The sequence below is a fragment of the Cetorhinus maximus genome, chromosome 9 (assembly GCF_964194155.1).
Source record: "Cetorhinus maximus chromosome 9, sCetMax3.hap1.1, whole genome shotgun sequence".
Classification (NCBI taxonomy): Eukaryota; Metazoa; Chordata; class Chondrichthyes; order Lamniformes; family Cetorhinidae; genus Cetorhinus; species Cetorhinus maximus.
Window position 1 is genome coordinate 44,553,066 of NC_135887.1, and position 20,681 is coordinate 44,573,746.

The window sequence follows — 20,681 nt, forward strand, 5'->3', positions numbered from 1 at the left end:
AAAGGCCTCCAGAGTGAATTGGAGCTGCTATTGAGGGAAAATCGGAGACTAGACCTCAAAGGAGAGGAGCCAAAAACTCTCGTGAGGAAGACAGAGTTTAAAGGATTTTGTGACTTGCAGGCCTGGATTTTTCAGTCGGCGGGGGTGGTCGTGGAGCTGATTGCTGCCTGCGATCGGCTCCGTGCTGCTATTTTATGTGGGCGGGCCAATTAAGACCCGTCCAGCGTAACACGTGAGCTGTACTGCTCAGCGCTACCTGTGCGGGTGGGGGGAGGAGGGAGAGTTGGGGCCAGCGCTCTTCCACGCATGTGCGCGAAAGAACGCTTCAATCTCCCTGAGGCAGCTCCTCGCCTCGGAGATTGAAGGGCTTTTGAAATTATTAAATAAGTGGAGTAAACATTTAATTGCACGTGTCCCCTCTGAGATGGGACATGTTTTGATATTTCGGAAAAATTAATTAATTAATAAAAGCTTTAGGAAACCTCATCCCACATGTGGATGAGGTTTCCTAAAAAACGTTAAGGCCACTTGGCCTTTATGCCTGCCCGCCGACCGTAAGGGACAGGCAGCGTTAACAATTACATTAATTTACTTCCTCAATAGGCAGTTTAAATATCGGGTGCGCAGCCAACTCCGACACACGACCACCGAACAAAGCGTTGCGAGACAGCGATGACTTTGGGACGCACACCCGACATCTTCGTGCGTCATTTTACACATCGACGTGTCGGGCCCGCCCCCGCACGCCGACTGAAAAATTCAGGTCACGATGATCGCTGACGTCTGGGTGGGTTACTGAAAAATTCATGGGACCTGTCTTGCTCGTGTCTGCCATTTAATGTGCAGTTTTATGAAGTGTTCTATCACAGTTTACCTGTTAATTCATATTTACCTCATGTTGATCCTGGATGTTAAGAGTATAAGATAGATGGTGTTGACTGCTTTGCTGCCTTTTGTACAGTAAAATTTCTCGTTTATTTACAACTGTAGAATCTTGTGGCTTTATTCTCTTAGTAACTGGGATTTCAACTTTTGTCTACTTTGCAACAAAAGTTACTGGTCCCTAAACGGATCATAATAAAGTTTGAGAGTCTGGTCTGGGATCGTGACGGTCTGGAAAATAAAATATTACTATTCATGATTGGCTAAGATCAGACAAGACTTACTAAAGGTAGGTGCTTGTTAGAGTGATCCACATTTCCATGAATAAAGGTTTGAGATGCAGGAGTCAGATCAACTTGATAGATTTTATAATGTTTCATTTACTTGACTAACTAGCACAGTGTTCACCTTGTGATTCTCTAAACTTAATTCTAAGATTATCTTGTTATTCATCTAGCCTATCTAATACTTATTCAAGTTAATTATACATAGAGTTAGCTACATTTTACACCAACTACCCTTCTGCTGTTCCATCTCAATTTCCCACTCACTGATTATTCACGCTCCATTGCTTTGTAAACTTTCCTTCACGTAATATGCTAACTATCCCCTAATGCTAAGCCATTTCGTCTGCACGATACCATACAAAGATTTTTTGATATTTTGGTGTGCAGGAATTGGAAGATCCGGTCACCATTATTTCCTTTGATCCCGAATAATCCTTTCATGTTTTAGACAGAGTATATCATTTCCATGCATTAGAGAAATTTGAATTTTGATAATTAGGCTAATGCAAATCAACTCATTCCAACTCCTGTACAATCAATAGAACTGTTAAGATCAATTATTCTCCATTCCAGAATGAGGTGAGATACAGTGTACATTTCTGGCTATTTATTGTGTTTCATGTTTATGCTTTTTTTTTAACAACTCCTAATACTGATTAAAAGAAATAATAGTTTCTATCTGATCTCAGTTTGGCTACATGATAATTTAAGCATCTCTAGCGGTAGGGAGGGGGAAATAAATTTGGGTTATAACTCTATTTAATTTTCCAAAGACTCCTGCTGGAAAGGACACGGGTGGGGCTTGAATCAAGAATAAGATTGATTTCGCAGTAACATCCTGTTGATGCCCTTTGAACACGCATAGAGAGAATGGCTACAGTTGGAAAGTACCATAGGGAATATCAATGGCATTGATGGAACATTATACCAGCAAGAATATGAGCTTTTGAGAGAGGAGGGCGCACGTGCTAACTGTTCTAAACTGAGTCAGTTTTCTTCATACAAAAGTGACAGGCAGGAAAACAAACAGCTAGTCCACGCTATTTTTGGCTACAGTATCGTGGCAAGACACTACCCCAGAAACCATTTAAGTTCCTGGGAGAATCAAGAAACAGAAAAATCATGGGCCAGTAATTTAAAACAATATATTGGAAAATTCCTCTCAGGAAATCAAAGTCAGTCTACAACACCACATGGACATGTTTTACCTGTGAAGCCACTTACCTTCTACATGACGTGATCTCTTACCCAGTAAATAACTGGTCCACCTCTCTCTTGAAGGGATGCAGATTGTCAGCACCAACTGGAAACACATTCCAGAGACGCTGCACTCTGCGCAAAGAACTGATTTGACATCCAGTCTATGCCTACTCTTGCACAGTTCAGATGCAGAACCCCTACTCCTCCTCAATCTGTCAATCAATAATCTATCAATAGATGCACTATCATTCAGCCATTTCATTACTTTATAAACTTCTATCAGCTTGTGAGTCATGAGAATCAGAAAAAATAAAAATATGGATTTTCCGCTGGGATTGGCATTTGTTAATGCCAATCAGATCAATTAGAAGGCAAGGCTAGAGCCTGTCAGAACCAATCAGATTAGTTAAAGAGCAGGTTTGGATTCTGTCAGAGGTGGATTTGTTTGCGTTTGGGATTGAAGGTTATTAGAACCAATCAAAGCAGCTGTGCAATGGGACGGGTCCATCAGGATCAGATACTACGGTGTTGTCACATAAACCTGAAGCAAACAAGTTTTATAGTTAGCGCTGAGTTTGAGTCACAGCTGCAGGTCTGTTTATTTAATGTTTACCCTCAGAGAAGTTTTATAATAACTTACATTTATAAAGTACCTTTAACATAATAAAGTACCCTGAGGCATGTCACAACAGCAATATAAAACAAAGAAAGACACCGAGCCAAATAGAGAGATGTTAGGTCAGATGATCAGAAGCTGGTCAGAGGTAGATTTCAAGGAGTGTCCTAAAAGAGTAAAAACAAGCTAAAGAAGTCGAAAAGTGTAGGGAGGGAATTTCAAAGCTTAAGGCCCAGGCATCTGGAGGCATAACCACCAATGGTGGAGCAATTAATATTGGGAATTCTCAAGAGGCCAAAATTAGATGAGTGCAGACATCACGGAGGGTTATGGGGCTAGAGGAGATCACAGAGATAAGGAGGGGCGAGGCCATGGAAAGATTTGAAAACCAGGATCAGAATTTTAAAATCAGGCATTGCTTGACATAGAGTCACTGTCGGTCAGCGAGCACCAGGGTGAGAGGTGAATGAGACTTTGTGCGAGTTAGGAAATGGGCAGCAGAGTTTTGGATGACTTCAAGTTAATAGAGGGTAGAATGTGGTAGACAAGTCAGGAATGTGTTGGATTAGTCAAGTGTAGAGGTAACAAAGGAATGAGTGAGGGTTTTAGCAGCAAACGAGCTGAGGCAGCGGCAAAACCAGTCAATGTTACGATGATGGAAATAGGCAGTCTTAGTGATGATGTGATCAGAAGCTCATCTCGGGGTCAAATATGACACCAAGATTGCAAACAGTTTGGTTCACAGACAGTTACCAGGGAGAGGGATAGAGTCAGTAGCCAGAGAACAGAGTTTGGAGCGAGGACCTAAAACAATGACTTCAATCTTCCCAATGTTTAATTGGACAAAATTTCTGCTCCAGTACAGGATGTCAGATAAACAGTCTGATAATTTAGCAACAGTGGAGGAGTCGAGAGGTGGTGGTGGTGAGGTGGAGCTGGGTGTTATCAGCGTATATGTGAAAAATAACACTGTGCTTTAGAATGATGTCACCAAAGGGGAGCATTTTGATGAGAAATAGGAGGGGCTTAGGGTTGATCCTTGAGGGAGGGCACCAGTGGTAATATTGCAGAGCAAGAAGCGAAGCCATTACAACTGATACTCTGGCTATGATTATATAGGTAAAAATGGAACCAGGCAAATACAATCCCATCTATTTGGATGACAAGTGAGAGGCATTGCAGGGGGATTGTGTGGTCAATCGTGTCAAAGGCTGCAGTCAGGTCAAGAAAGATGAGGAGGGACAAGCTACCAAGGTCACAGACACATGGGATATGATTTGTAACATATGGCAGAGCAGGTTGAGAAAGTGGTTAAAAAGGCATAAGGGATCCTGGGCTTTATTAATAGAGGCATAGAGTACAAAAAACAAGGAAGTTATGAGAATCTTTATAGAACACTCATTCAACCTCAACTATAGTATTCGATCCAATTCTAGACATCACAGTTTAGGAAGGACTGGAAGGCTTTAGGGAGGGTGCAGAAAAGATTTACGTGAATGATTCCAGGGATTAGGGATTTTAGCCACATGGATAGATTAGAGAAACTGGGATTATTTTCTTTAGAGAAGAGAAGATTGAGAGGAGATTTGAAAGAGGTGTTCAAAGACATGAGTGGTCCAGACAGTGAAGAGAGAAACTATTCCCATTGGCACAGGATTGAGATCTGGAGGACACCAATTAAAGGTGACTGGCAAAGAAGCCAAGGCAACATTAGGAAAATCCTTTATGCAGTGAGTGTCTAGGATCTGGAACGCACTGCCTGAGAGTGTGATGGAGGCTGGTTCAATTGTGGCTTTCAAAGGGAATTAGATAAGCATTTGAAGAAAAGACATTTGCAGGGCTGTGAGGAAAGGGCAGGTGATTGGGACTAGTTGAGCTGCTCTTGCATAGAGCTGGCAGGAAACAACAGGCTGAATGGCCTCCTGTGCTGTAACCATTTTATGATTCTAAGATAAAATTTCCCTCCTCATCCTTCTTGACCTGTCTGTAGCCTCTTATGTTTTATAACATTGCAAACTATTTTCAGTTTGTGGCAAGAGCCCTAAATATCTGTTTAGAGTGGTTAACATCTGTAGGGAAACGTGGAAGCTGATATTAATTACCAATAAAGAGTATAATGGATTGAAGTGTGAGTGCAGAATAAAGTTCTGCGCATCTTCATGAAAAGCACTTCCTTGTGCACTTTACAAATGTTTCCTAATTATTAGTGTGTATAATGATTTTAAATTCTAATTCAAATGGAGCAGCTGCCAAGGCTCTAAACTCTGGGATTACTTCCCTGAACCTCGCTAAGCTCTTTTTTCCATTAAGACACTGCGCTAGTATCTCCTTGTGTGGCTCGGTGCTCAGAAGAGCAGAGTGAGCTAGAAAGCAGTCATTGATCATTACACAGAAATTACAATACAGGAACAGGTCATTGGAGCCAATCAGACCCATGCTGGTGTTTGTAAGTCATTTCTTTATTTACTATTTTAACGGAGATATCAACGGGCTATTATTCTAACCCCGAATCATTGTATAACAAAAATTATTGTTTTTCCTGGAAGGATTTCAAATATTTCATACATGAAAATGAAAGTGTTTGTAGGGACAGTAATACAGAAATTTCTAGTCATATTTTTTAAACTCTTAAAGGTTGTTTGAAATGCACAGCAAAGTTTAGTGATTTCTTTATTGCAACTTGACTGTTTTCTTTCTCTTGCATTGATTCACGCCTATAGCTACTTAAAAATGTTTTTAAACTATAATAGTTAAATCAGCATCAGTCAGAAAAATTTGAATTATTGTGAATGCGTTGTGTGAAATTTCAGTTCACAAATTTTGTGGAGTTAGTTTAGCAGTGAGAGAAATCGCACCCTGCAAACTTGTATTACATTCCAACAACTGCTTTTATTTCCAAAGTTTAAATAATGGCAACACATCCAGGAAAGTACTTTGGCATGAGAGAAATCACAACATTGGAATCGAAATGCTGAAAAGCTCCATAGAGGTGAAAAATTATTATTTCCTTCTGAAATTAGGCATGTGGTAGATCTTACTGTATTATTTTGTTCCTTCAGCACCATATCTCCTAACACTAAGTTATAAATTCATCACTATTAGATACCATGTGTTTCCAACACTTTTTGGTTTCCTTGTCTTCCGATGTTTGCGGGACTCGACCAGCAACTAAAGTAATTACAGGCCCCTGTCTCATTGCACTATCGACTTAAATGCGGCATAACTGTTGATTTTGAGGGATTTTTTTTTTTTAGTTTCTCCAGGTTGGTATATGTGGACTCTGATGGAAGAGAATATGCACAGCAAGGATAAAGGTCCAATGCTGTATAGTGTACAGGTAGGATAAAGGTCAGTGCTGTATCGTGTACAGGAAAGGTAACGATCAAGGGCTGTACCGTGTACAGGAACGATAAAAATCCAGGGCTGTATAGTGTACAGGAAAGGTAAAGATCCAGGGCTGTACAGTGTACAGGAAGGATACAGATCCAGGGCTGTACAGTGTACGGGAAGGATACAGATCCAGGGCTGTACAGTGTACAGGAAGGACAAAGATCCAGGGCTGTACAGTGTACAGGAAGGATACAGATCCAGGGCTGTACAGTGTACAGGAAAGGTAAAGACCCAGGGCTGTATAGTGTACAGGAAGGATAAAGATCCAGGGCTGTATAGTGTACAGGAAGGATAAAGATCCAGGGCTGTACAGTGTACAGGAAAGGTAAAGATCCAGGGCTGTACAGTGTACAGGAAAGGTAAAGATCCAGGGGTGTACAGTGTACAGGAAGGATAAAGATCCAGCTATGGGTGAACTCAGCCCAACTGCGGCTGCGCGGGTTGAGGGTGGCGGGAATATCTTGCAAGGCACCCTGGTCATTTCACAAACTGAATTAATGATTTATTTTAAAGAATAAAATTGCGGGGCTCAGGCTGGATCTGTCTGACATTAAATTCAAAATAGTAAAATACTAAAGCGGGGCGGCTGGTTTGGAGGTGGATTCTGCGAGGCTCCCGGTGGCTATAAAAGGGCGGCGCCAGGCTGGCCTCGCTCTCTCGCGCACTGGGCTGGCAACGGATCGGATGGTAGGTTGTGGAACGGCTCGTTGTGGGGCGTTTGTCCGGACTCAGGGCCCCGGCTCCAAGCCGAGACTCACCGCTTGGTGCAGAGTGAGACCGCGATGTTTTATAATCCTGAGCTGGGAGAAATCCTTACCGTTAAAGCGGTTGGTGCCCCCCGAGTTGGTTTCCAGGGCGGCCGCTCGCGGGTTCAGAGATGGGGGGTTGGGTGATTTGGTTTCCATGGCGGCCGCTCGCGGGTTCAGTGGGGGAAGGGGGGGGTGATTTGATTTGATTTCCATGGCGGCCTCTGCCGGACTCCCCGCGAGCCGCCCCGATGCCAGGGAGACGGGCGCTCGCTCGGCGAGGTGCCTCAGGCCTGGTCACGCTTCTTTCAGGGAGGCCTCACTACCTCTGGCCGGGGTTTCCATCAGGCTCCAGGCCCCACGCTGCCTATCATTCCTCAGCCGGTCCCTCTACTTCTGGGCGGTTCCTATGGTGGATCCGCTTTCTCCATGGACCTGGCTACACTAAGACAGGCACTGCTTCCATCTCTGCACACTGGCCATTGCATTGATGATAATGAGGCCTGTGACAAATCTCTCTCTCTCCCCCCCCATAACTGGCTTCAACTCATAATGTTAATCCTGTGAATTTTGTGCTCGGGCACTGGTCTCAACTAAGAGCTGGGAAATGAAAAGTTTCAATCTTTGTTTTAAATCATGGATAGGTAGCTGAGACTTGCTGCTTGCAAATCCTGCCTTATGTGGCATTTCCGGGCACCACCACGTGTCTTAGGGAACCACATTTAGTAGGAAGTCGTTTCCAGCTGCTTGAGCTTAAATGGGTAGCCGGGATCACTGGAGCAGCAGGGAGGCTCGTAATTTCCTGGTTCCAGGTTGTGGTGGTTATCCTGTCCCAGTGAGAGTTCAGGATAATAGATAGGTGTCCAATCAGAGGTGGCATGTATCTTTTTGAGGTGTCGCCCCAACCAAATTAGCATGTGGCTTTGAGAGGCTGCTGGGAGTGACATGGCCTTGGAGTACTGTCCAGCCCAATGCACCAATGAGCAAGGGACTGTAGATGACTAGTAAATAATAGAAATGAATTAACCATAAAAGAGTCCATAAATACTCAAATGTCCATGTGCCAGCAATAGTGGAAATTGCCTTGTGGTATAGTGCAGGAGGGAGGGTTTCATTATTCTTGGGGCATTGGGATTGGTTGTGCAGAAAGTATGCATTACCCCTCAACAGGACTGGGACCAGTGTGCTTGTGGAGAGGCCTACTATTGTGGCTGGGAAGGGGAGTGGGCGCTAGCATATAGAAGCAGTAAAGATGGATGAAATAGGAATACGAATAGCCATTTAGCCCTTCCAGGAACAAGGTGCATAATGGATTGAGGGTGTTACATGGTACTAGACATGGAAGTAGTAACATAGTGAGCAGATCACAAGGAATAGAATGTAAGTTCACAAATTAGTGAAGGTTAGTGACCTTAAAGTATGGATAGCACTCTGGGAATATGAAGTAGGGGGCAAAGACAGGCTCTTGTCTGGTTAGAATTGAGTAAAAAGATATGATTGAGCCATTGGGGGCATTGTATGGCCTCCAAATAGAGATAGAGGAGCAGACATAATTAATTCCAGATTCTTGAAATGTTCCTGTCTGAGCCCTAGCACCTCCGGTCAAAAAAAATCAGGTCTGGATTAATCCCCTTTTCGTTTCCTGGCCTCATTCTTCTCTATTTAAGCATATTGTATAGCAAGGTCTCTACTGACGGTATTGGCCAAATTTAAATTTTGCCACTTTCACATCAATGGGCACTTCACCATAATTTACAAAGTTCTTACGTATTGTCTTTTTTTTAAACTCCTTTGTTCTTGAAGATGCTACAATATATTTAACTTTGCAGAGGTTTGATTTGAGTGAATTGTAATTACTGGGATTTGTTTCTGTGGCCTAAAATGGAAAAGACTGCAAGAAATGTTCACTTTTATAGGGTTGTGGGCTTTGCATTTGTGTAGCAGTTTTAACAGAAGTTAAGATAATTTCAATATGCATCCATTTTGTGGCTGAATATGGAATTTTTACTGGTGCCTTTAGGATTGTATTCTGTAAATTTACCCACCTATAATGTGAACTATTGTATTTGGTGGCTGGATAAATCTATTAATTTTGTGGAAGCTGCTGTACTTGGCTATTTTGGCGCCTTGATTCCTGCAAATACTGGATAATGGCTTGTTCACAAGCCATTTGAACTCTGTAAATTATGAAACAGCTGAAATACTGGGTGCTCTAGAGCCTGAAGGACTTTTTTTCCTTTCATGGCATGTGGGCATTGCTGGCAAGGGCAGCATTTTATTGCCTTTGGGAATGCATGATGAGCTATCTTAACTACTGTAATGTAGGTAAAGAATTCCAGAATGTTGACCCAGTGACTATGAAGGGATGGCCTGTGACTTAGAGGGGAACTTGCAGTTTCCCTGTGTGGTGGAAGGAGTGAATGTTTAAGTTGGTGGATATGTGGGCTGTTTTGTTCAGGATGGTGTCAAGCTTTGTGATTAATCATACTTGAATGTCATGTGTTTCTTGTATAAAAATAATGGGGGTTGTATCTTTCAGATTGCTATATTTGGAATTCAGCAATTCTCAGAACACGAAGTGGTTAAATTCAGATGCCTGAAGATCAATTCCAAGAATTTGAGCTATGGAAGTAACCAAGATAAAATGCAGGTGAAAACTTCTGTTTGGATTTTGTGATCAGCACTTCAATCATGGTTTTGTCATTATTTAAATAGGCAGAAACCTGGAAAAGGGTGCTAAAAGTAAACCCTTCTTTGCAACCCACAACTGTTGCAATCCACCAGTTGTGTTACTATATAGAAGGGACAGATACTTTAAATTATTTCCTCCTAATGACAATACTGTACTTGGGTGCTTGAAGTATTTAAGTTTACTGGAATACCAATTTAAAATATAGTTTGTCATAATTTCCTCCAATTAGGTGATCTTGACCTATTTTTGCTGCTGAGAGTTAAATGAGCAAATGCTTTATAAAACAATGATTTTTTTTCCCCCCAAAAACACAGTGGGACTTTGTGATTAATCATACTTGAATGTCATGTGTTTCTTGTATAAAAATAATGGGGGTTGTATCTTTCAGGTTGCTATATTTGGAATTCAGCAATTCTCAGAACACGAAGTGGTTAAATTCAGATGCCTGAATATCAATTCCAAGAATTTGAGCTATGGAAGTAACCAAGATAAAATGCAGGTGAAAACTTCTGTTTGGATTTTGTGATCAGCACTTCGATCATGGTTTTGTCATTATTTAAATAGGCAGAAACCTGGAAAAGGGTGCTAAAAGTAAACCCTTCTTTGCAACCCACAACTGTTACAATCCACCAGTTGTGTTACTATATAGAAGGGACAGATACTTTAAATTATTTCCTCTTAATGACAATACTGTACTTGGGTGCTTGAAGTATTTAAGTTTACTGGAATACCAATTTAAAATATAGTTTGTCATAATTTCCTCCAATTAGGTGATCTTGACCTAATTTTGCTGCTGAGAGTTAAATGAGCAAATGCTTTATAAAACAATGATTTTTTTTTTCCCCTCCAAAAACAGACAGTGGGACTTGAGCAAAAGTGACTGGTCTTGCAACAGGATGACTTAGAAGGTGAGGACGTTCTATCCTGTGAAGTTGAAGAGGATAACTTTATATGCATTGTTCACCTGAAAGTTACTGAAAAGCAGTGAATGATAAATTGAAATGTATTTTTTTCAAAACAATAACAGTTTTGTTTATGTAAATTTCAATGTCAGGGACTGCAATCTGTCTTAGCAACTATGAAATAATAGCACTTGGACTTATTAAATTAATGTTTTTTAAACAGGTAGTGAATTGTGGGGTTTTACGGGTGCCCAGTCTCTATTTTACTCTATAAAGCTATGTAAATACCCAAAACTACCAGGAATTCTCAAATAACAAATGTGCAGAAATGTTGTGCAGTGTTATAAAGGAACGAACTGTTACTTTAAGATGTCCAAATGTACTTTTCAATTTGCCACCACTGTTTTTCCTTCAATTTTGTGGATCATCTATTCTTATGTAGATAGATTTGATTAGTTAGACTAAAGTCTGCCAAAGTTCCCACAATTGTACATTTTTTTTCTTCTAGAAGCTGTCAGTTTTCTTCTATCTTTTCCTGTCTGGAGTTGGTTGTGATGAATGCCAAACGTTCAACTGCTCTGATTGACAGTGAATGACACGGCCTTCTGAACACTCTGTTAACTACCTTCTCAACACTAATACCTGACAGTTTGTCAATGGAAAATCAATATCCTGACAAAATCATGGGCTTCAGCTATGATGCTGTAAATATCTGGTCTCTAAATATTTTCTGTTCTGTCATTAGAAATTCCTAGTGAGGTGGCTTCGTGCGGGTATTGGAATTGTTACCAGCTTGACTACTGAGGTGAGTTTCATGAAATTGTCTTCAGGCACGCTGAATTGAAATGTTGCTAATTGACGATGCATTTTTAAGTAGAAAATGTACTAACATTAGGCAATGAGGAAACATGGGTGCTGAAAGATGGTGTCACTAGTGACACCATGAAGTGGGCTGTGCTCCAGTCAGATGAACAAAGAAAATTTTGAGGGGGGTGCAATGGAGTTTTCTGGGGATTGTTGGTACAATGAGGCAGAGTTGTAGAGGAATGTGGATTTTGAATGTAGTGTGGGTGACCAGGAATGGTTACAGGTCTTTGAGAATAGTGGTGATAGGTGAATGTTAATGTGGTTGTGATTTCAGTGGCTACATTTTTGGATACTTGGTGCTTTGTGGCAGCTGGAGGGGCAGGCAAGGTGAAACCAATGAAAGCTGTGCAGGTTTACATTGGAAGTGCTGACTAGTGTGGCAGTGGGTGATTAGTGGAACTGAAGAAAGGCAGGGAGCTGATGTAGTCAGATGACCTCATTTATAATTCCAACTGGAGAGGTGAGATGGCAAGATTTGCAGGATGGCAAGGATGTGCAGGTGGTTTGGAATGTTTTGAGCCTGGTAGTTGTCTGAGAAGTAGGTATGTATTTCAGCTGATAAGTTACCTGTAGGAACTGAATATGGCTGAAGTTGGTTTGGAGTGTGAAAGGATTGGGAAATGTGGCTAAAATGTATGATGCTGTCTAATCCAATTTAAGTCTTGTATACATAATGAAATTAATTTGTTAATAGTAAAATCAGGGGTATGCTTTCTCAATTTCTAAACCTTAAAGCACAAGAGCCTAAGTCTGAAGTCTGCTGATGTCACTAGTTGGAGACTCTTGATGCTTGGAGTATTGGAGGAATGAGGTCTATCCCAACTGAATCTCAACAATAGATTTATGTTGTTGGAAATGCCTCAAAGAGTAAACTTGCAGTTTTCGCTTTACCCACTGGATTATGCTGTTAAACCAGTGGGATTAAACTACAAAACAATCACTTAAAAGTTCAACATATTATGGGTATTTCATAAAGGAAGGAATGAGGTTGGTGAGTCTGTAGTCTTGATTTTTCAAGATGTATACCATTTCTGATTTTTTTCAGGTCCCTCCGCCTTATGTGAAGATGAGTTTGGAGGAATGTTCGGTCTACCTTAGGTGAACTTCTGGCAATTTTTATAACCAGGTAAGGAGGTTGAAGCCTTTGATCAAAGTATGTTCACTATCCTATTGAGCATATAAATGGGGAGGAGTAGACCATTTGGCCCCTTAAGCCTGCCCTGCCATTTGATAAGATCATGGCTGATCTGATTGTGGCCTCAACACTACTTCCCGGTCTACCTTCCCTATACTGTTAGACTCTTGATTGACAAGGGAGTCAGTCTAACTGGCCTTAAATATTCACTGACCCTGTCTCTGCTGCTCTCTGGGGAAGGTGGTGAGACATGCGCTCCCTTTTTGCATGTATCTGCCACTTCCATTAGCAGGTTGCTGCTCCAAAAGCTATTGAATAGATACTAGTGAAACCTTTTAGCAGGAAAGCTGTAGAATCGAATGTAAAATCGGGCTGCAATGCAGCACTAAGAATGTTAACAGCACAGCAGGAATTCATTCAACCCAATATTCCTGTGCTGGCTCTTTTTAAGAGTTAGTTCCATTGTCCTCTTTCCTGGTGGCCACAGCTAACTTGGAGGGCTATTGCTCGAATGCCAGTTCTGTAATGATGATTTTTTTTCTGTTCAACTGCTGTGTGAAAATCAATGAGCATGAATTGTTTTGGTCTGAACAGGACTGTATTTATTAGCTGGTGTAGAAACTTTTTTAGATGTTCAAGTTTTAAGCGCCATACAGTTATACATTTTAGATCTAACATGGCTTCTTTCTCTAAAGCTGTCAAGACTGCTTGGAGTCATCTAGCTATGGCATAAGGTATGTGAGTTTGTTCTTAGTACAATAGAAAATGTCTTCATGAACTATAGAATTGTGTGTAAACTTAATATAAAATAGTAGCATTTAGTTTAAATTTTTTGCCAAGTGCAACTAGTTAAATCAACAATGCATTGAGATTTCTGACCAAGTTATAAAACAATACCTAATATTGGATGTAATTTGTTGCAGCATTTCAGAATTTTTTTAGTGATTGAGATTAATCTTGTACATATGCTGAAATGATTTTTCTTCAAATTGCACTGTTGTATCTGCGTCCAACAGTACCTCCTGATGGATGTTCACTTAGCAGTGCTACACTAATTCAGCATTTGGCATCGTTGGTTAGCTTGTTGATTGTGCTTGCTAACCTGGTATTTTTGTTGATACATGCAGCACTGTACACTAAACTGATAGGGCAACCTATCATATTTCCAGTAGAATCACTGACTCAATGTAACTTATTTGTAGGTGCATCAGTGCTTGAGGCTACAGAGATGACTGAAGTAAATTCTTGAACAGGTATGGCAGTTCAAGAAAAACAACCTATAATGCAAAAATGTTTTATCAATATAAAGTAACTAGCATAGTTATTGGCCAGTTGAATGCCTAGCTTTCCAAAAGTAGTTGTTTTGGAGTTCAGTGCTGAAGCTAAATATGTAACATTGGTTGGCAAAAAACTATAAATTGTAATGTTTGACACAGCTGGTCACTTACCAAGGCTATCAGAATTTCAGTATCTGGTCTGCTGTGGAGATGACCAAAAAGTAAAAAACTATCCCAGCTGGTTGTAGTTATTAGTAACGCAATTGGCTGGGAACATCCCCTACTTATAAAATTGTGCTTGTTTGTTATGATCCCCACTACGTTCTAACTTAGTTTTCTCTTGTGTTCTTATGAGTTTGTAAATAGCACATTTGTGGAGGTTTCTTTCTGCTTTACCCACAAAATATTTTCTCCCTTTCTGAAAGGAGATGTTGCTCTTTGTCACTGGTTCTTTAGCTAAATTGTCACAGTTGGGCAACCTAATTGGCTAAATCTACTGTTTTCACCAGAGGGCTGCATTCCCATTTCAGTTTGGGCAAGGTGTTAGTTGGCAAGCATTTAATGTGGTTTCCCACATTACTGAGCTCATGTACTTGCTGCTTCTGAGTCAGCTGAAATCAGTGGCATCGAACTAAAGAGCTTCCTGGTGTATGTTTAGCAAACTGCCACTGCACTAGTTGCTGTCAATTCTTGCAAGTTAGTGTTTACTAATTTGTGCATAATTTCACTTTGGCTCTCTAGGTTAAGGAGTAGAGGTGTGTGCAAGACTTGCTGCCAGGATGACCTTCTGAAAATATTGATTGAAGTGGTCTCAAATTAGCCATTTTTTCTTCAGGTAACTGTTTAAATGTCTAGGAATCTTGCAACTATTTGAAGTATGTAAATTGTGTACGTGCATTTGCAGACAAAAGTACCATTTCTGTAGTGTTTGCTAAAGTAAAGGTTCAGTCATGGTCATTTCAAAGAGGGTTTTTTGGGCATAACTCCAATAACCCTTAACGCATTGACCAAAGAGTATAATCCTGTGTTTAGTTACTGTAGGCATGTGTCTTGCAGTCTATGCTCATGGGAAACACAATTTATAAAACTTCTAAGCAAAGGTGGGACTTGAATATAGTTGCTTTTTTTTGGCCAGAAAAGGCAATAAACTTCAGCCATTTGCATTAATTTACAGCTGTGCTCTCCCTGTTGCTAACAAGTCAGACCTGCTTCCTGTAAGATTAGGTGAAGAAACACGTGATCTGAACTCTGACACTTTGAGGGGGGTGGGGGCTGTTGGCACACCACATTAGCCAGTTTTGTTTATGTTCCTGTTCTTGGAGCAAGCCTATGTGCATGCTAAATTAGTCCTTTTTCAAAGCTATCCACTCACTGATTAGGGTGGGCAATGAATGCTGGTGTTAGGACGTGAGCATCATAATGAATAAAAGGACTGGTATACAAACTTGTGCTATGCAGAAGCTTCTGAAAAGATGGTACGGTGCTGTAACTGAAATGAATGTTAATTTTATTATAAATATACTTGCTACAAGTGGGAACTACATCTGATTTGGTAATGTAAAAGGACAATTTGTGATGTCAACTTGATGTAGAATTCTTGGTCTTGTCCGGAAACATGTATCTTACTATCTATTCTGCTTTTTAGGAAATGTTGGAATTTCAGAAAATGGACAGCTGAACTGAAGATCACAGATTACCTGACAACGGCTTGCCTTTTTGACTAGCATTTTGCATGTATTTTTACACGTGGTCAAAAGTTAATTAAATTTCTGGCTTTGGGTTGCTACATTAGGAATCATTCAAAGAGGAAATGAGAATTCCAACTCTAGTTCAGTAAAACTAAACATCTAGCTTGTACAAATTTGTGCTCTAGCATTCATTGTGCACTTCACTTAAATAAAGGAATTGGTTGAGATTACATTCCCTGCAGCCTCTTAATTCCACGTTTATATTTACTAACATTGTAAAGTGTCCCAAATTTGACAACTGCAAGAGAGATACAAGAATGGTGACTAAAGAGTAAGTTTTTCACAGGCTATTTAGAATCAAATTTTTGGTATGCAATTCAGTTTGGGGCCTTGGCAACTGCAGGCACAAGAACAGAAGGTGAAATGAAGACTGGGAGATGCCAGGACTAGAGTAGGGGATGTGATGCAAGCCCTTGTGGGGGATTTGAAAATCTCTGTTCTGTCAAACCAGAGTTGATGAGTGAATGAAGCTTGGTGTGAATAAGGATACAAGATGTAGAGAAAGCTTGTTTATGTAAGTTGTGTGTAGTTTTGGCGGGGGTGGGGGGTGGCAGGGTAGCATGGAGAGCATTGGAATAGGCTAGAAGTAACTGGCATGGATGAGGATTGTAGGGGTCAAGCTGGTTGGAGTAGGTGGCTTGAGAGGGGCCCAGGAATTCTGCTTGGGGTCAGATAGGACACAAGGGTTGTGAATTTGATCTGCATTACAATATTTTTGATATATAGACAGTTTACATTGTAAATAAGACCTTCCAATTCAGATCTTGTTTGCCAACAGTCTGAGCATGGTGATAGATGAATAACCTGTTTGTCACTTAGGGCACAACAGCAGTTTCAGATGAACTCATGATTCCTTCTCAAATTGGGAGCTGATTCAGCAGACTTAGAATTGTGAATCTCTTGTTAGAGGGTTTTCCTTTCTCAAAATCAGTTCTTAACAGATGTTATACTAACATGGGGTTCACCAGAGGGCTATATCAGTGTCATTTGACATTAGCCATTCCTGAGCTGACAAGCTGGGCCCTCTTATCTATGCAAGTGTCTGACTGGAGTTGCTAAATAGCTTAGATTGGCATGATGAGCTGAAAGATGACTCCAGGAGTGGTTGCACCTTGTGTGTCTGCCTTTAAGTCATTGGTCAAATGAAACACGCAATTGTCCTGGGGAAGCTGCCAGCCCCTAGAAATAAAGTATATCAACAGGTGCTCAAGGAGGGTGTTCAGTCTTCAGATGGTGAAAAACTGGGAGAGTTTCCTAGCACTTGGCTTGAAAGCCACCAGCTGCAGAAACTTAAATTGTTAACTTAAACTCAACTGTCACTGCTTGTACGCATTTCCTGTCTATTTAGCTTGTGCATTGTATTAAGGAAAGGCCAAAGATAGAACTTGAGGGAGTGTGGGGAACGAACATCGGTAATGGTGCAAATGTAGGAAGAGAAGCCATTGCAAGCGATACTCTGGAAATGATAGATATGGAACCAGGCAAGAGCAATTCCACCCAGCTGAATGACAATGGAGTGGCATTGGTGTGGGCTGGTCAAAGTATCAAAAGCTAAACTAAGGGTGAGGAGGGATAGTTTACCTTTGATTGTGACACAGTCCCAAATGACATCCTATAAGCTGTATTGGAATTGGTGGGATGGATCCCTGATTGCAGGGATTCAAGCATTTGAGTTCTGGGAAATATTGACAGATTTGAGGCAACAACACATTCAAGGAATTTGGAGAGGAGTAGGGTGGGGGGCTGGAGATGAGTCTTGTAGTTTGCAAGGACCTTGCAAGAGTTTGAGGGGTGATGACAGCAGAATTAAAGGAAATGGGCAACACTTGAAGAATGATTAGTAATATTGACTAATGGAGAGATCAGGAGAGGCAGTTCAGTGGTTGAGAGTGGAGCAAACGTGGCTCTTGTGGACAAAATGAGCTTAAAGGGTCTGAAGAGATTGGAGGCGGAGGGTAATTTTAGAGCAGGGTTGGCCAACATTTGGATCTGTGGGCTGGAGTCTGGCCCACCAAAACTTTGTATCCAGCCTGCCAACTGTTCAAAGACATGGGTGATGGATGAAGATTGGAGGCAGTACAGCTTGGTGTGGCTGAAACTTGCTTAGTCAAGCTGACTTTTCCCACCTTCATGTTGGTAATGTGAGCATGGACAAAGCACTTCTCCAAGATTCAAGAATTGCAGCCACCGTGCCATCCCCTCATTCTGCAGTCCCTCCTGCTAGTGGTTTGCATCCTGCAGTGCAAAGGTGAGAATAGGACTTTGGGCACATGGTGGCATGGTTTCATCCATTGAGAAATCATATTTTGGAGTCTGAAGACAAATATCACTAGCAAAGAGATGCATGGTTTCTGAGATCTTTAAGAATGCAGGTTGTGCGAATGTCATATGGGTGAGAATTTTCATTCAATTAAATATCAAAAGTTAGGTCTGGTCAGCAGCTTTTTAATTGTTCCCCTCCAGGCAAGTGAAGCTGGGACTGAACCTGTTAATCCTGGTGCCAGGTCCCTTTAGAACTGGGCTTCACACACACTCAAATCTGCACCAAAAACTAGAATCCAAGATTTTACTTCTCTCAGACACAATCGTGCTCTAGCCCAGAAGAGGCAGTTATAGAAATTGCTTCAATGTTTTCAATTGTGGGAATTGTAAACCTTATCAATTCACAGCACTATCAACAGCTTTTCTCAATGAAAAATATCAAAAAATCAAGATCACTCCTAACAGGCAGACATCTCTGGAATACTCTGCATCACCACATCCAAGTGTGGGCAGACATTGGTTTTGCTTGCACAAGTAGTCAATGCCAGATATCTCTCTAAATCAGTGCTCTGTATAGTGACATGAAAGTAAACCCCTGTTTTAGAGGCAGGTTGGTAAGTTGGGTTAGTGGAAGGATGGGTGTGGTAGCAGCTGATAAGATGGACTTCTTTGCCATTAGGATCAAGACCATGAGTCCTAGATTAATGAACAGACAAAAGAACTAGACCCTGCTAGTGTGATTGTGGTCCAGCTAGATCTGAAGAGTGGATGGTTAAATCAGTTGTCCACCATATCCTTTCAAATCTGACCCTTGGCCTTAAGGTTTTGGAATGGTGGGGTCATTCCAGGGGGATTGACTTAGGGTGTGAGAGTAATGGTTTTATTGGGAACTAAGGCATCAAAGGTGGAGATGAGGTTGAAGTTGAACAAATCAGCTGCAGAAACAATGTAGCGTAACAGCCTGGCTGACATAGTGTAGGGGTTAAAAACAAAAAGCTACTGCGGATGCTGGAAATCCAAAACAAAATAAAAACAGAATTACCTGGAAGAACTCAGCAAGTCTGGCAGCATCGGTGGAGAAGAAATCAGTCAACGTTTCGAGCCCTCATGGCCCTTCAGCAGAACTGAAGCATAGTTTCAACAAGGGAGAAATATAAATTGGTTTAAGGTGGGTGGGGGGGAAGAGACACATTGAGGGTGTGGTGTGAGCAGATAATCAAAAGATGTCAGAGACAAAAGGGTCAAAGAGGTGTTGAAGGTGGTGGTCTTTGTCTGAGAAAAGTGCTAATTAAGAATGCAAGACAGGATATTCAAAGTACAGCTCTAGTGGGGGTGGGGTGGAAAGACTAAAGGTTTTAGTTTTAGATTTAAAAATAATGGAAATAGGTGGGGAAAGAAGAATCTATATAAATTATTGAAAAAAAAGGCGGGTGGGGGGGGGAAAAGAAACGGGGTGGGGATGGGGAGTTTAAGATCTAAAGTTGTTGAATTCAATATTCAGCCCAGAAGGCTGTAAAGTGCCTAGTCGGAAGATGAGGTGCTGTTCCTCCAGTTTGTGTTGGGCTTCACTGGAACAATGCAGCAAGCCAAGGACAGACATGTGGGCAAGAGAACAGGGTGGAGTGTTAAAATGGCAAGCGACAGGGAGGTTTGGGTCTTTCTTGCGGACAGACCGCAGGTGTTCCGCAAAACGGTCGCCCAGTTTGCGTTTGGTCTCTCCAATGTAGAGGAGACCGCATTGGGAGCAACGAATGCAGTAGACTAAGTTAGGGGAAATGCAAGTGAAATGCTGCTCTCGTCGGGACCTGGAAAAATTTATTAATTTTGCTTCCAATCTCCACCCCTCCATCATCTTCACATGGTCCATCTCTGACACTTCTCTTCCCTTCCTTGACCTCTCTGTCTCAATTTCTGATGATAGACTGTCCACCAATATCCATTACAAGCCTACCGACTCCCACAGCTACCTCGACTACAGCTCCTCACACCCCGCTTCCTGTAAAGACTCCATCCCATTCTCTCAGTTCCTTCGCCTCCGTCGCATCTGTTCTGATGACGCTACCTTCAAAAACAGCTCCTCTGACATGTCCTCCTTCTTCCTTAACCGAGGTTTTCCATCCACGGTCGTTGACAGGGCCCTCAACCGTGTCCGGCCCATATCCCGCGCATCCTCCCTCACGCCTTCTCCTCCTTCCCAGAAACATGATAGGGTCCCCCTTGTCCTCACTTATCACCCCACCAGCCTCCGCATTCAAAGGATCATCCTCCGCCATTTCCGCCAACTCCAGCATGATGCCACCACCAAACACATCTTCCCTTCACCCCCCTTGACGGCATTCCGTAGGGATCGTTCCCTCCGGGACACCCTGGTCCACTCCTCCATCACCCCCTACTCCTCAACCCCCACTTATGGCACCTCCCCATGCCCACGCAGAAGATGCAACACCTGCCCCTTCACTTCCTCTCTCCTCACCGTCCAAGGGCCCAAACACTCCTTTCAAGTGAAGCAGCATTTCACTTGCATTTCCCCTAACTTAGTCTACTGCATTCGTTGCTCCCAATGCGGTCTCCTCTACATTGGAGAGACCAAACGCAAACTGGGCGACCGTTTTGCGGAACACCTGCGGTCTGTCCGCAAGAAAGACCCAAACCTCCCTGTCGCTTGCCATTTTAACAC

General features: G+C 41.8%; 1 long non-coding RNA gene and 3 other non-coding genes across 4 annotated transcripts; all 4 read left to right on the forward strand.

Annotated features, from left to right (window-relative positions):
- The first annotated feature begins 7,035 nt into the window (after nt 1–7,035).
- Nucleotides 7,036–15,912, forward strand: LOC144684606 (uncharacterized). The gene is made up of 10 exons (XR_013577532.1): nt 7,036–7,062; nt 9,661–9,771; nt 10,202–10,312; nt 10,670–10,721; nt 11,461–11,520; nt 12,628–12,708; nt 13,413–13,451; nt 13,920–13,970; nt 14,736–14,829; nt 15,640–15,912. It is a non-coding gene; the product is annotated as an uncharacterized LOC144684606 (long non-coding RNA).
- On the forward strand, nt 9,801–9,930 carry LOC144685122 (small nucleolar RNA SNORA40). Its single transcript, XR_013577636.1, has one exon. It is a non-coding gene; the product is annotated as a small nucleolar RNA SNORA40 (small nucleolar RNA).
- On the forward strand, nt 12,388–12,521 carry LOC144685109 (small nucleolar RNA SNORA18). The gene has a single exon (XR_013577628.1). It is a non-coding gene; the product is annotated as a small nucleolar RNA SNORA18 (small nucleolar RNA).
- On the forward strand, nt 13,708–13,842 carry LOC144685106 (small nucleolar RNA SNORA8). The gene has a single exon (XR_013577625.1). It is a non-coding gene; the product is annotated as a small nucleolar RNA SNORA8 (small nucleolar RNA).
- Nucleotides 15,913–20,681: the final 4,769 nt, after the last annotated feature.